Genomic DNA, 14,803 nt, shown 5'->3' on the forward strand with positions numbered 1-14,803 from the left:
CCTCGCCAGCAACCGTCCGTACTATACCACCTCGCCAGCAACCGCCCGTACTATACCACCTCGCCAGAAACCGTCCGTACTATACCACCTCGCCAGCAACCGCTCGTACTATACCACCTCGCCAGCAACCGTCCGTACTATACCACCTCGCCAGCAACCGCCCGTACTATACCACCTCGCCAGCAACCGTCCGTACTATACCACCTCGCCAGCAACCGCCCGTACTATACCACCTCGCCAGCAACCACCCGTACTATACCACCTCGCCAGCAACCGTCCGTACTATACCACCTCGCCAGCGACCACCCGTACTATACCACCTCGCCAGCAACCGTCCGTACTATACCACCTCGCCACCAACCGCTCGTACTATACCACCTCGCCAGCAACCACCCGTACTATACCACCTCGCCAGCAACGGCCCGTACTATACCACCTCGCCACCAACCGCTCGTACTATACCACCTCGCCAGCAACCGTCCGTACTATACCACCTCGCCAGCAACCGCCCGTACTATACCACCTCGCCAGCAACCGCCCGTACTATACCACCTCGCCAGCAACCGCTCGTACTATACCACCTCGCCAGCAACCGCCCGTACTATACCACCTCGCCAGCAACGGCCCGTACTATACCACCTCGCCAGCAACCGTCCGTACTATACCACCTCGCCAGCAACCGCCCGTGCTATACCACCTCGCCAGCAACCGCCCGTACTATACCACCTCGCCAGCAACCGCCCGTACTATACCACCTCGCCAGCAACCGCTCGTACTATACCACCTCGCCAGCAACCGCCCGTACTATACCACCTCGCCAGCAACCACCCGTACTATACCACCTCGATAACAACCACCCGTACAATACCACCTCGCCAGCAACCGTCCGTACTATACCACCTCGATAACAACCACCCGTACTATACCACCTCGATAACAACCACCCGTACTATACCACCTCGATAGCAACCGCCCCTGACTATAACTCCATCACGGTAGCAGTAAAAAGGGAGTGAAATATCTCCCAAAAACTAAGGAAATGAATGAGGCTTTCCGGGGAGGCAGGCCATGTTTACGATCGGAGGAGGAGAGAGACCCCTGCATGCGGCAATGAGCCCAGGAGGATCACGGAACACGAAGATAGGCATCGGTGTTGCCTTATGGCCAACCGTATAGTACGGGTCACCCCCCTAGGTCGTCTTCGAGCTACCAAGGGGCGTTCCTGTGGCATAGGGAAGGTCTTAAACTGTTGCCTGTCACAGGTGCTGGCGGAGGAGGAGGAGGAGCGGGAAGAGGAAGAGGTCATCAGGGCGTGTGGAGGGAAAGCAGGTCTGGGTTGGGAGAGAGGAGGGACAGACGAGGAAGAGACGAGTACAGAGGAGAGGGTCTAGTTGAAGTGTGAGCACAAGTTCTCTCCAAAACCTACCAACACTGTACACAGTGGGTGTATTTCAAGACACACAACAAGTGTGTTTCAAGACACCTAGTGCATATAGATAAGAAAACACCGAGAGGATATAGATATGAAAACAAGTAGATACAGCTCAAGACACACATGATACGCATGGATTTGAGGGCATCCAGTGAGTGCAGGTGGGGTAGAAGAGAGCGCTCGACCTTTTGATGGCGGAGGAGGAAGGGTGATCTAACCCAGATTAGATATTATCACTCCAGCCAGCAGCCGGTCCCAGGTGGCTGGGTAAACCCAAGGGCGTGGCTGGACGCACTCAGATCCGTGGAGGCCCCTCAGTCAGAGAGGGCGTGGCTAGACGCACTCAGGTCCGTGGAGACCCCTCAGCCAGAGAGGGCGTGGCTGGACGCACTCAGATCCGTGGAGTCCCCTCAGTCAGAGAGGGCGTGGCTGGACGCACTTAGGTCCGTGGAGGCCCCTCAGCCAGAGAGGGCGTGGCTGGACGCACTCAGGTCCGTGGAGACCCCTCAGCCAGAGAGGGCGTGGCTAGACGCACTCAGGTCCGTGGAGATCCCTCAGGCAGAGAGGGCGTGGCTGGACGCACTTAGGTCCGTGGAGGCCCCTCAGGCAGAGAGGGCGTGGCTGGACGCACTCAGGTCCGTGGAGATCCCTCAGCCAGAGAGGGCGTGGATGGACGCACTCAGGTCCGTGGAGACCCCTCAGCCAGAGAGGGCGTGGCTGGACGCACTCAGGTCCGTGGAGATCCCTCAGCCAGAGAGGGCGTGGATGGACGCACTCAGGTCCGTGGAGACCCCTTAGCCAGAGAGGGCGTGGCTGGACGCACTCAGGTCCGTGGAGACCCCTCAGCCAGAGAGGGCGTGGCTGGACACACTCAGGTCCGTGGAGGCCCCTCACCAGAGAGGGCGTGGCTGGACGCACTCAGGTCCGTGGAGACCCCTCAGCCAGAGAGGACGTGGCTGGACGCACTCAGGTCCGTGGAGGCCCCTTAGCCAGAGAGGGCGTGGCTGGACGCACTAAGGTCCCTGGAGACCCCTCAGCCAGAGAGGGCGTGGCTAAACGCACTCAGGTCCGTGGAGACCCCTCAGCCAGAGAGGGCGTGGCTGGACGCACTCAGGTCCGTGGAGGCCCCTCAGCCAGAGAGGGCGTGGCTGGACGCACTCAGGTCCGTGGAGACCCCTCAGCCAGAGAGGGCGTGGCTGGAGGAACTCAGGTCCGTCCGTGGAGACCCCTCGGCCAGAGAGGGCGTGGCTGGACGCACTCAGGTCCGTGGAGGCCCCTTAGCCAGAGAGGGCGTGGCTGAACGCACTCAGGTCCGTGGAGACCCCTCAGGCAGAGAGGGCGTGGCTGGACGCACTCAGGTCCAAGGGGGGAGGGAGTGAGTGTGTCACACCGAGGAGAGTCGGTGTAATTATTCATGAAGGGCTGGGGTCGGGGTAGGGAAGGAGGAGGCTCCACATTGTGCAAGACCGAATATATCAAAGCTCAAGATCAACAAGTAACAGAGATGAGTACGAAAGTGAGGGATCGCTACACGCCACCCGCTCAAGATGAGTCCCTAGCGATAACACACACGGTCGGGGACTCACAGCCTGTGATCGCGGAGTGTTCCTTTGAGAGCAGACAAGTGACCGTTGTCCCAAAGCCTCTGGGTCGACTTTGAGGGCTTGAAGAGCGCGGTGTCACTTGGTCGTGGGGCGCCTGGAGTCTTGGTGGGGTCAAGGAGAGTTCAATACAAGCAGGTGTGGTTGTGTAAGTCCAAAAAAAAAAAAAAAAACGAGAAAGAATTTGTGAATGTTATATGTAAATAGGTATCTATCTAACGATATACTAACACCATATATATATATATATATATATATATATATATATATATATATATATATATATATATATATATATATATATATATCTTTTTTTTTCTTTTTTTCTTTTTTAATTTTCCAATAGAGGGAACAGAGAAGGGGGCTAGGTGAGGATTTTCCCTCAAAGGCCCAGTCCTCTGTTCTTATCGCTACCTCGCTAACGCGGGAAATGGCGAATAGTATGAAAGAAGAAGAATATATATATATATATATATATATATATATATATATATATATATATATATATATATATATATATATATATATATATATCATCCCTGGGGATAGGGGAGAAAGAAAACTTCCCAAGTATTCCCTGCGTGTCGTAGAAGGCGACTAAAAGGGGAGGGATCGGGTGGCTGGAAATCCTCCCCTCTAGTTTTTTTTTTTTTGATTTTCCAAAAGAAGGAACAGAGAAGGGGGGTAGGTGAGGATATTCCCTCAAAGGTCCAGTCCTCTGTTCTTAACGCTACCTCGCTAACGCGGGAAATGGCGAAATCCTCCTCATCCCACACACTCCCCAAAACCCTCCACTGCAAAAGCAACGCTGCCCACCAGCTGCTCAGGAGTCAAACGCACTTGCAACGCCACTCACCTTAAATGATCATTACTTACTCCGTCGGGCATAATGAGAGGCTCTGATGTGACCCAAAACCAGTTCTCTCAAGATGTAATCTCACAATACAGAGCCGAGGACATCAATTCCCTTCGTACAATTACTGAGGATCACAGCAGCATAAATATACAAGAATATTGAGGTTAGAAAAAGGAGATCGATTCACAAACAAGAATATTGAGGTTAGGAAAAAAAAAAAAAAGGAGATCGATTCACAAATTAGTCTCAAGGAAGTACAGCAGACTGGTGGGATCGGCTTAGCCACCTGCAGTGAAAGGCTACGATCGTGTGGACGATCGTGCGGTATCTGGGTGCGATAGGCAAGCTATCGTGGTGACCAAGAGTCGCCTCGTCGTGCTTCAGGGTCGTACTGTCGCGTTCATGAGTCGTCTCGTCGTGCTTAACGTCATCTCGACGTGCTACATAGCTGTAACGTCGTGCTCGAGGGGTGCACCGTCGTGCTCAAGGGGCTGTACCGTCGCGCTCAAGAGCTGTACCGTCGTGTTCGAGGGCTGTACCGTCGTGCTCGAGGGGTGTACCGTCGTGCTCAAGAGCTGTACCGTCGTGCTCGAGGGCTGTACCGTCGTGCTCAAGAGATGTACCGTCGTGCTCGAGGGCTGTACCGTCGTGCTCAAGGGCTGTACCGTCGTGCTCGAGGTCCGTACCGTCGTGCTCAAGAGCTGTACCGTCGTTCTCGAGGGACGTACTGTCGTGCTCGAGGGCTGTACCGTCGTGCTCAAGGGACTCTGGCACACCCCCCTCCCTGCCCGGAGGAGAGAGAGAGAGAGAGAGAGAGAGAGAGAGAGAGAGAGAGAGAGAGAGAGAGAGAGAGAGAGAGAGAGAGTATGATGAACTCTAATGAAAACGTCATTTGTTTGACAAGTGACTACTAAAGTAGCTCTTTCAAATGAGAAGGGTAATACAAATGAAGATGTGCTCAAGTACAAAATGGAATGATTTAATTGTACAGACGAGTAGGATAGCACACAAGTGGGAAATAATAGGTGTACGGCTATCACTAGCTTAAGATGAGACACAGAAGTAGATGGGACTTAACAATGAGGCCCTATGATCATAGGTGTAAGGTGCGTTTAGTTGGGGTGGGGATATATGAGTACATCTGAACATTCTATTTAAGAAAGGAACACATATTCTAAATGTAGAGTATGAGGTGCTATACGATCTTTAATACTATGAGTCTAATAGAACGAATTAATGAGGGTACGATACAAAAGTAGATGGAAATCAGGACGTAGCAATGAAGCCTATAATTAAAGGTGTAAGATGTGTTTAGTGGGGAGATACGAGTACATTTGAGCACTGTGTTTAAGAAAGGAACACACTGCTATACGATTTTTAATACAACAACCTAATTGAGCGAATTCATGAGGTTGTTAGAGCGTGGTTATTATGAAAACGTAAAGTGTTTTGCTTGATGCTCAAACATGCAAAACCAGTTCAACTTGGTGCTTAGTGTACCACAAACAACTCACAGTTATGGTGGAATGGAGGAGGAGGAGGGATCTCTTTCATCTTGAAGATATGGTGTCTAAAGAGGGACCACAATTAAACTGTTGAGCATCTCTTGTGTACAGTGGAGTTTTCCATCACCAGCAGACGGGGAAGGTTAGAGAGAAGAATGTACAGATGATAGACGTATACGTCCTTGACTATTACCTCTCAGCCTCTGTGAGGACAGTGTTCGTGGCTGAAGCCTTCGATGTATCTATAAAGGAAAAGGAATCCCAGCCTTAGTCCCACAGTTACTTGATACGATGTCTTGTTTGGGTATCAAGGACCTTATACTGGTTTCTGGAAGTGATTTAAGACTACATGGCCTGTAAATGATCTTCACTTGACTCTCTTCTTAGATATCAGTTCACGATGACACACAGATGTCCTTCTTATATTCATTCTTTGGCTTCGCTTACGTTACTCGCTTCTTTTTTCATTCTCTCTTATCTTGATCTTGTTATCATCCTGTTATCTGTTACCCTGGTGCCTCTCCTCTTTCCTGTGTGTTATGTTGTCTCGTGATTTGCGCCTCTGCCAGCGAGGGACACCTCCTGTTCCATGTTCACGCCTTCGTCGTAATACACCAAGATTTCAAAGACTTCCATGTCGCGAATAGAGTTCGACTGACATACTCTATCTTTTTTTATTATCATACTTAATCGCCGTCTCCCGAGTCAGCGAGGTAGCGCAAGAAAACAGACGAAAGAATGGCCAGACCCACCCACATACATTTGTATATACATAAGCGCCCACACACGCGCATATACACACCTATACATTCCAACTTATACATACATATACATACACAGACATATACATATATACCCATGTACATATTCATACTTGCTGCCTTCATCCATACCCTTTTTTCATTCTTTTATCAACCATACAACACCATATTCGACTTTTATGCCCTCCCTCCACTCACCTCAACATGACCACCGCTTGGCCTTGATCCACTTCTCTGATATCCAAAATATGACTTACGTAATACCAAAAATCAGATCCCGTGCCCTAGTTTGACCTCATCATCGCTCGTTACCCATTGGTAAGGCTGACAAAGACACCCACAGACACTTAAAGACAGGACAAAGAAAGAAAATAGAGTAAAGTAACAACAATGTTATAACTTGCAACACTCGACTCGCAAAGCGAAAGACTATTTGTTTACATCCAGTCAGCTGATGGGCCCCCGATCAGCTGATGACACCCTAAACATTGTCCCTCAATGGCCACACCTCTCACTCACATGACGTGGTGTGCCCTACCTCACTGCCTCCCGTGCTGTAGGGAAGCAGCGACTCATGTAGTCAAGACCATAGTCTACTGGTCAGCATGCCATCCACCATAGCGACGCGTCGCCCTTGCTGCTGCTGCTGCTGCTGCCACAAATACTACACAGCTGACGGTAGTGATCATCCTCCCTCACCAACCATCATCGTTAGCGACTTTCCTCCTCTTCTCCTCCTTCTCTTCTCCTCTCCCTCCTTCTGCGCTCCAGCAATCCGTCACCAGCGGAGGAGCGTCATACCAACGCCTTCATCACCGGCCATCATCTCGCGTTATAACCCCTATCATTACGCTCTAATCACCACTCGTTTAAGTCCCTCCTCCTCCTCCTTCCAGCACCACCCACGGCCAAGTGGGCGCTGGTTGCGGCGCCCCCCCACCCCAAATACACCTCCCCCTCCGCGGGGCTGCCACTGTCATACGATAAATTTGCTACTAACGAGACCGATCATTTATCGAGAGTTTCTTACTTACACATGTTGTAACTACTGGTTCTGGGTGTTTCCAGGCGTTCGTATTTTCATGCGAGGAGAAGTTATGATCGGTTGTGGAGTTTTACTTCAAAAAACTACAAACTCATTTATAGCCAGAATTCGTGTTGATGCTTCACTGCCTTTCCGTAAAACTTAATTATATCATTAGTAATAAATGCGATATCATAATTACCGTATCTCTATCTCATCATCATTATCATTAACTGCTATACTTAGAAATAAGACCAGTAACCCAACTTATGATCATAAGTAATAACTTCCATTATCATCACTACCGCTAATCACCACTATGTAGTTCGACCAGCACTTAAGTCCATCAGAGCTCCTCGGTAATTACCTGACAGCTTGTTCTCTTAAGTATCTAATTACCACCCACCATCACCAGTCACATCCGGCCCATCATCCCTACAATACACTGAAGGGCATGACCAGTTGTCTGCGTCCTCCCCTTCCCATTCCTACAGTATCTACGTTCTCCCCTTCCCATTCCTATGGTATCTACGTTCTCCCCTCCCATTCCTGTAGCATCTACGTTCCATTCCTATGGTATCTACGTTCTCCGCTTCCCATTCCTATAGTATCGACGTCCTCGCCTCCCATTCCTATGTATTTAGGCTCTCAGCCTTCCCATTCCTACAGTATCTACGTTCTCCCCTTCCCATTCTTCCAGTATCTACGTTCTCGCCTCCCATTCATATACTATCTACGTTCTCCCCTTCCTATTCCTGTAGTATCTACGTCCTCGCCTCCCATTCCTGTAGCATCTACGTCCCATTCCTATAGTATCTACGTTCTCCCCTTCCCATTCCTATGGTATCTACGTCCTCGCCTCCCATTCCTGTAGCATCTACGTCCCATTCCTATAGTATCTACGTTCTCCCCTTCCCATTCCTATGGTATCTACGTCCTCGTCTCCCATTCCTGTAGCATCGACGTTCCATTCCTATAGTATCTACGTTCTCCGCTTCCCATTCCTATAGCATCGACGTTATCGCCTCCCATTCCTATAGTATCTACGTTCTCCCCTTCCCATTCCTATAGCATCGATGTTATCGCCTCCCAGTCCTATAGTATCTATATCTCCCCCATCTCCTTATAGTTTCTACACCCCCCATCACCCAGTTCTATACCTGGACGTCCCCCAACACCGAAGTATTAACATATCATCGAGAGGAAAATAAACAGACGTGTGTCTCAATGCTGACCCGCAGCTAAAGATGAAGGAGCCAACCTATCTACTTCTTGTGCTCCGTATTCAAGAACCAGACGACGGGCGGTCGACTTTGCGAATACGACGAAGCTGCGCATCTCATGATCGTGTGTCATGCGACGCACGTCGACGCAGATTGGCTGGCTGGTACGACTACGTGATAAATTATTGGAACGTTGCAAAGGTGGTCTTCGCAAAGGAGGGGACGACTTCCTTGCGATGAGACTTTACGACGGAAAGTAAGCGTTAACGATTACATATTGAAGTGATTATCTTAAATGATTATTTACGCATTAAACACACTCGAAATTGTTATTATCTTATGCTAAAGGGATGGGAATCCGAATAAAAGTTGGAGGGAAATAATTTTTTCGAGACTGGTGCGAGTCTTTGCTTGAGAATGTTCATATTTTGCCAAAGACAATATTCTCCAGTATCTAAGTCGAAAAAAAATATCTTTCTATAACTTGTCTTCGAATTCCCATCTCTTCAGCATAATAATATCATACTCGAATCATCCATTCAAATCATGAAATCATACGCGAATCATGAATGTCTGGAGAAGAATCTTGGTTACATACATAGAACACCACGGAGTCGTGATTGGGCAACAGAGAATTTCAATATGATATTTACATTGACGAGTTTCATTTACGCTTTTCAAAGCCTTACATACACGGGGGTCATGTCTGACGTCACGCTGACACAGCGAGGTGACGACACTCTTAAATCCGGGTCAAAGGTCATGACAGTTTACGTATGACTTTTGATATCTTCTGAGTCTTAATTCAGCTAACACTTGCTATTAGCGTCTCATGTATATATATATATATATATATATATATATATATATATATATATATATATATATATACACACGACTATAATGCATATGAACGCGCTCTTCCATATAACATACAAACCTCCAACAGCCAAGATCGAACCCGGGACCCCTGCGTAGCAGGCGGGAGTGCTACCGCTAGGCTATGATATATCTATATAGATGACGTCTGCCTCCAGATAGGTTTTCTGTCTGTCAGTGATTTGGGGATTATCATGAAAAGACTTACCAAAAAACACTGAGGCATCAAGGCCTCTTTTGGCACCAGTTTGGTTCACATCCCCCAACGGGGCGCCCTCATACCATACTAGGAAACCTCATCGACCACCTCATAAACATTATGCAGGGACCAAAACAGATGAGTCAGAGATATGGGCGTGAGCAGATATGATGGTCAATTCTAGCACGTCGCAATGGCAACAGCATCATCTATATAAGACAAGGCGTGACCTGCCTCAGACAAGACGAAAGAGGATGTCTCCCCTTCCTCTTGGTAACATAGAGCCGAAAGATGAAAGAAATAGACAAAAGGAGAATTTACGAATCACAAAAATCCAACCCAGATTTTTACGTAAGGAATTCAAAATATACGAGAATTTGATGATGTTGGTTTTCATTCAACACTTAAGCAGTGTGCCAGTGTGCTGTCATATCTTCCTTTGACTTTCTCATCATCATCATCATCATCATGCCCGTGTGGTATAACAGTGTACCTCTCACTATTGGTATAACATTGCAACCCTCACTATTGGTATAACATTGCAACTCTCACTATTGGTATAACATTGCAACTCTCACTATTGGTATAACATTGCAACCCTCACTATTGGTATAACATTGCAACTCTCACTATTGGTATAACATTGCAACTCTCACTATTGGTATAACATTGCAACCCTCACTATTGGTATAACATTGCAACTCTCACTATTGGTATAACATTGCAACCCTCACTATTGGTATAACATTGCAACTCTCACTATTGGTATAACATTGCAACTCTCACTATTGGTATAACATTGCAACTCTCACTATTGGTATTAACATTGCAACTCTCACTATTGGTATTAACATTGCAACTCTCACTATTGGTATAACATTGCAACTCTCACTATTGGTATAACATTGCAACTCTCACTATTGGTATTAACATTGCAACTCTCACTATTGGTATAACATTGCAACTCTCACTATTGGTATAACATTGCAACTCTCACTATTGGTATTAACATTGCAACTCTCACTATTGGTATAACATTGCAACTCTCACTATTGGTATAACATTGCAACTCTCACTATTGGTATAACATTGCAACTCTCACTATTGGTATAACATTGCAACTCTCACTATTGGTATAACATTGCAACTCTCACTATTGGTATAACATTGCAACTCTCACTATTGGTATAACATTGCAACTCTCACTATTGATTTAACATTGCAACTCTCACTATTGGTATAACATTGCAACTCTCACTATTGGTATAACATTGCAACTCTCACTATTGGTATAACATTGCAACTCTCACTATTGGTATAACATTGCAACTCTCACTATTGATTTAACATTGCAACTCTCACTATTGGTATAACATTGCAACTCTCACTATTGATTTAACATTGCAACTCTCACTATTGGTATAACATTGCAACTCTCACTATTGGTATAACATTGCAACTCTCACTATTGATTTAACATTGCAACTCTCACTATTGGTATAACATTGCAACTCTCACTATTGGTATAACATTGCAACTCTCACTATTGATTTAACATTGCAACTCTCACTATTGGTATAAACATTGCAACTCTCACTATTGGTATAACATTGCAACTCTCACTATTGGTATAACATTGCAACTCTCACTATTGATTTAACATTGCAACTCTCACTATTGGTATAACATTGCAACTCTCACTATTGGTATAACATTGCAACTCTCACTATTGATTTAACATTGCAACTCTCACTATTGGTATAACATTGCAACTCTCACTATTGGTTTAACATTGCAACTTTCACTATTGGTATAACATTGCAACTCTCACTATTGCTTTAACATTGCAACTCTCACTATTGGTATAACATTGCAACTCTCACTATTGGTTTAACATTGCAACTCTCACTATTGATTTAACATTGCAACTCTCACTATTGGTATAACATTGCAACTCTCACTATTGGTTTAACATTGCAACTCTCACTATTGATTTAACATTGCAACTCTCACTATTGGTATTAACATTGCAACTCTCACTATTGGTATAACATTGCAACTCTCACTATTGGTATTAACATTGCAACTCTCACTATTGGTATAACATTGCAACTCTCACTATTGGTATAACATTGCAACTCTCACTATTGGTATAACATTGCAACTCTCACTATTGGTATTAACATTGCAACTCTCACTATTGGTATAACATTGCAACTCTCACTATTGGTAGTTTAACATTGCAACTCTCACTATTGGTATTAACATTGCAAACTCTCACTATCTGGGTAAACATTGCAACTCTCACTATTGGTATTAACATTGCAACTCTCACTATTGGTATAACATTGCAACTCTCACTATTGGTATTAACATTGCAACTCTCACTATTGGTATTAACATTGCAACTCTCACTATTGGTATAACATTGCAACTCTCACTATTGGTATAACATTGCAACTCTCACTATTGGTATAACATTGCAACTCTCACTATTGGTATAACATTGCAACTCTCACTATTGGTATTAACATTGCAACTCTCACTATTGGTATTAACATTGCAACTCTCACTACTGGTATAACATTGCAACTCTCACTATTGGTATTAACATTGCAACTCTCACTATTGGTATAACATTGCAACTCTCACTATTGGTATTAACATTGCAACTCTCACTATTGGTATTAACATTGCAACTCTCACTATTGGTATAACATTGCAACTCTCACTATTGGTATAACATTGCAACTCTCACTATTGGTATAACATTGCAACTCTCACTATTGGTATAACATTGCAACTCTCACACACACTATCTTACCTTGCTCCTCAGTGTGTGATAACGAATGCCTGCTTTGGTATCATGCGACACACACAGAGACAGCTCTGTCGTAAAGGCATCACCTCCACCAACTTCTTCTTCGTCAGCTTGACCTTACGAGAGGTAAGGTCAAGGGTCACTGTTATGGGAGAGAAGGTACAGAAATATCAAAAACTCAGCAATGAAAAAGAAATAAGAAAAAATATATGTAATACAACTGAGGAAGTGAAACAAACACTTTCATAAAGTAGAAGGAAGTTAGGAGCAAGGCATAGGTACAGAAGCAGGGAATAAATGATGAATGATGAAGGGGTCCTTTATACTTCCAGCCCGCCAGTCATAAATCCAAAAAGATTATCCAACACTCTTTCAAACACATTGATCTTCCCTTTATAGACGTCGATTATCCTTGGCAGCCTCAGTGAGGATCACGATCACACACACACACACAAGGTACAATTCACAACGTCAGTAAGTGATAGAACACGAGGAGTGGAGAGAGAACTGTAGGGAGGAGGTAGGAGAAAAAAAAGAAGAGGAAGAAGAGGAGGAAGAAGAGGAAGAGGAGGGGATAATAAGAGGAGGAGGAAGAAGAAGAAGAAGAAGAAGAAGAAGAAGAAGAAGAAGAAGAAGAAGAAGAAGAAGAAGGGAGGAAGAGAAGCAAAAAATGAGACCAAGGAACAAAGACGAGAGGCAAGAGAGAGAGGTGGGAGTGGTCAGGAAAAAAATAGAAAATGGATTTCAATGCATCATTAGTATGCAAAGTGGGTTACGAGGAGACACCAAGTTATTACCGCCCGACATCGCCGGAGACAAGAGAGAGAGAGAGAGAGAGAGAGAGAGAGAGAGAGAGAGAGAGAGAGAGAGAGAGAGAGAGAGAGAGAGAGAGAAGGAGAGAGAGAGAGAGGCAGGGCGTTAAAGGTATGCATAGCGCCATGGTCACCCCCCCCCAAAAAAAAAAAAAAACACTGACCCTCTACTATCAAAATAATTGCCTCCACACACACACACACACACACACACACACACACACACACATCTCATCACCTCAGAAGGGAGGCATCAACACCCTCCTAACCCCACACCCGCAACCACTCCACCTTTCGCCTCCTGCATCTTTTACCGTATTTCCCTCCCCTTCCCCTCTCTCTCGTCTTCATCCCCGCTTCACCTAACCCTTGTAAACTCGGCCATGATCCCATCAGGCCGGATCTATTAATAGATAAGGCGAACCCGTGCCCCCGACGTAGGCGGGAGGCAGTCTGTGTTGAGGGTCAGTATATAGCACCACCCCTCCCTTCCCTTCATCACAGTGTGATTTATTCTGACAATTATTACACCTGTGTAAGGGTATACATACATATGGGGGGTATACATACCACCTGTGTAGGGGTATACATACATATGGTGGGGTATACATACGAGGTGTCTTTTCAAGTCCCCCATTGCCTCTGGTTTTTTTTTTAGACTTACTTTGTTCGTACCAATGTTTATGGTCGTCTGCAAAATGATGATTTACTTGTGGGCATGAAGGTACGACCCTCGAGGTAGGTGAAGGTATGACCCTTGAGGTGGGTATGCATGAAGGTACGACCCTTGAGGTAGGAAGGTAGGAAGGTACGACACTTGAGGTAGGCAAGTAGGAATGTACGACCCTTGAGATGGGTATGCATGGAGGTACGACCCTTGAGGTAGGAAGGTACGACCCTTGAGGTAGGTAGGTAGGAAGGTACGACCCTTGACGTGGGTATGCATGAAGGTACGACCCTTGAGGTAGGTGAAGGTACGACCCTTGAGGTGGGTATGCATGAAGGTACGACCCTTGAGGAAGGAAGGTAGGAAGGTACGACCCTTGAGGTAGGACGGTAGGAAGGTATGACCCTTGAGGGAGGTAGGTAGGAAGGTACGACCCTTGAGGTGGGTATGCATGAAGGTACGACCCTTGAGGTAGGAAGGTACGACCCTTGAGAGGTAGGAAGGTAGGAAGGTACGACCCTTGAGAGGAAGGTAGGAAGGTACGACCCTTGAGGGAGAGAGGTAGGAAGGTACGACCCTTGAGGGAGAGAGGTAGGAAGGTACGACCCTTGAGGTAGGTAGGCAGGACGTCACGACCTCTGGGGATGATGACCTGGCTCTTAACCCGAACCTTTAAGTCCAGGTCACGCCATTATACTTGAAGCCTTCGGTAACCGTCGTGCTCAAAGGTCGTACCGTCGTGCTCAAAGATCGTACCGTCGTGCTCAAAGATTGTACCGTCGTGCTCAAAGATCGTACCGTCGTGCCCTAAGATCGTACCGTCGTGCTCAAAGATCGTACCGTCGTGCTCATAGATCGTACCGTCGAGCCCAAAAATCGTACTGTCGTGCCCAAAGATCGTACCGTCGTGCCCAAAGATCGTACCGTCGTGCCCAAAGATCGTACCGTCGTGCTAAAAAGGTCGTACCGTCGTGCTCAAAAATCGTACCGTCGTGCTCAAAGATCGTACCGTCGTGCCCAAAG

At 46.4% G+C, this 14,803-nt stretch overlaps 1 protein-coding gene across 2 annotated transcripts in view; it reads right to left on the reverse strand.

Moving 5' to 3' along the window:
- Positions 1-14,803, reverse strand: part of LOC139763541 (deoxyribonuclease TATDN1) — a 505,618-nt gene that overhangs the window by 363,748 nt on the left and 127,067 nt on the right. For both annotated transcript variants that reach the window (XM_071689740.1, XM_071689735.1), the window contains exon 3: positions 12,305-12,443. The gene's annotated coding sequence lies outside the window, so the exon portion shown is untranslated. The remainder of the gene's footprint in view (positions 1-12,304; positions 12,444-14,803) is intronic.

This window comes from Panulirus ornatus, chromosome 47 (assembly GCF_036320965.1).
Source record: "Panulirus ornatus isolate Po-2019 chromosome 47, ASM3632096v1, whole genome shotgun sequence".
NCBI classification, from domain to species: domain Eukaryota; kingdom Metazoa; phylum Arthropoda; class Malacostraca; order Decapoda; family Palinuridae; genus Panulirus; species Panulirus ornatus.